The following is a 2309-nucleotide window of genomic DNA, read 5'->3' as shown; positions in this document are numbered from 1 at the left end:
CATTTCGAACCGAACACTGATTTTGGTAATAAAATTCAATGATTTGCAAGCGTTGCTCGTTAGTAAGTCTATTCATGATGAAATTTCAAAGCATACTGAGCATCTTTCTCTTTGACACCATGTCTGAAATCCCACGTGATCTGTCAAATACTAATGCATGAAAATCCTAACCTCAAAAAAATCACCCGTTAGTTACGGTACGGCAGAACGGAGAGTGTTACCAATCGTACTATGCTGGTCATTCACTGTGCACAAAATGCAGGGTAGCACTGTTGAACGTGCCGTTGTTTATTTAAGGCCTGTATGCAGCTCTCAAGAAAACGGTCAAGAAAAATTTGCCATTATTTCATGTGTGTGTCCAAGGAATTTTGACATTTTTGATACTTCACAGCATGTTGCCGCACTCTTTCCTCAAGAAATAATGGAACGGGCATATATTTCTGTTGCAAACCTGGGTTGCCTTGTGCTCTTTTTTCACAAACAACTTTAGAAAACCGTAGTAGAGAGCGTAGTAAATTTCTTAAGAACTGCGTACTGCCTTAAGGAAGTTTGACTGGACAAAATTTCTTAGCCGTTTCTTGTACGTCATTTTATATGGAGTTTTTGCTTTTCTTGAGAGCTGCATACAGGCCTTTAGGAAACAAAATTTTCGCTGCAGGACGAGCGTACGTTGCTTTAAGCAGAGTAAAATCCTTAGATGGTCTTCTTATAGAAGAACTCGATAGCTCAAACTCACCGGAAAAACTCCTTGTAACAATGAGGCATTGACAGAAATGCATAGATTAGGATGTAATATTTAAACGTTTAAAAATAAAACCATGTTAACAAGTTCCCTAATTTCGTACAAATTGTTTTGAATTAATTAGGTGATAACCTTGTGTTATTTCTATACGCCGCTTATATAAAATGTACTATGCTTATAAATGAAGAGTGAATCCTAAATAAAAATATTATGTCCGGGTTATATAAAATTAAACTAAAAAGTACAAAAAAAAAATAATGTAAAAAAAAATATTTTTTAAAAACAAGCTTTTATTTAACATGTACAATCAAACGAATAAAATAAAGTAGTGTAACAAAAGATTTTTTAGCAAGAAAATTTTGTCAAAACTGCACTAAAATTAATAAAATAAAATAAGTTAAAGTCTCGTTAAAGTTACTACCCTGCAAGAACAGTGACTATCATTTGACAAAGCATTTGAGTGGCAAGACTGATAGATATTTCTGTCACTGGCTACCTACAAGGTTCTATCAAATTCTAAAGGGCAGTGTGAAAATTCTGATGTTAACATTTGTGTACATGTGTACATGTGATCTTCCGTCTCATTTATCTTACTAACACATTTGCAAATTTTGCGTTGGTTAAAAAGAGACCATTAAATAAGGCCATAAGTTAGAGGAAGACGGAAGGTCACATGTACACAAATGTTTACATCAGATTTTTCACACTGCCCTTTAGAATTTGATAGAAACTTGTTGGTAGCCAGTGACAGAAATCTCTATCAGTCTTGCCACTCAAATGATTTGTTTAGTGAAAGGAGTTATTCAAACTCTAATAAAAATTACTAACAATTGTACTAATTACAATTGTACTAATTTACTTCGTTTTTAAAAAAGTTTGTCGCGCGAATAGCAAACCGGCATTTAATATCTGCATACATACGTTCCCACGACAGTCGGGTCTACGTAACCGGAACGACCCAGATTTATATCTGGCCAAGGACTGTCACTCCAGCAACACTCCCCAAAAATCCTTTGGGGAACTTGTATGCTGCTACAACAACAACAACAATCTGCATACATACATATACATACCTAACCAATTATGCATGTACGCTGAATTCGCCGCCAAGCTTTTTTAAAAACGAAGTAAATTAGTACAAATTGTTAGTAATTTTCATTAGAGTTTGAATAACTCCTTTCACTAAATGGCTTTTAGTAACTTTAACGAGACCTTANATGTGGTTGTTGGTATTGTTGGTTTTTGCTAATAATTCTATTTTTAGAATGTTTAACTTTTAGGTGTGCTTACATTATTTTATTTGTTTTTGTTACTTTTTTGGCCTTATAACAATTATATTCAACAATTTTTATTGAGCTCGAGGCCGTTTTTTAATGAAAATTGTTGAATATAATTGTTATAAGGCCAAAAAAGTAACAAAAACAAATAAAATAATGACGAGCACACCTAAAAGTTAAGCATTCTAAAAATAGAATTATTAGCACAAACCAACAAAACCAACAACCACATGATCAAGTGAATTGCAGCGGAATAGCTGCGCTTGATTGTGTTGGCATAACAAAAAATG

Source organism: Rhagoletis zephyria, unplaced genomic scaffold (genome assembly GCF_001687245.7).
Source record: "Rhagoletis zephyria isolate East Lansing unplaced genomic scaffold, Rhagoletis_zephyria_1.1 Rzeph_scaffold_00321, whole genome shotgun sequence".
NCBI classification, from domain to species: Eukaryota; Metazoa; Arthropoda; class Insecta; order Diptera; family Tephritidae; genus Rhagoletis; species Rhagoletis zephyria.
The sequence above is the reverse complement of the archived record's forward strand: the minus strand, read 5'-3'. Positions refer to the sequence as shown.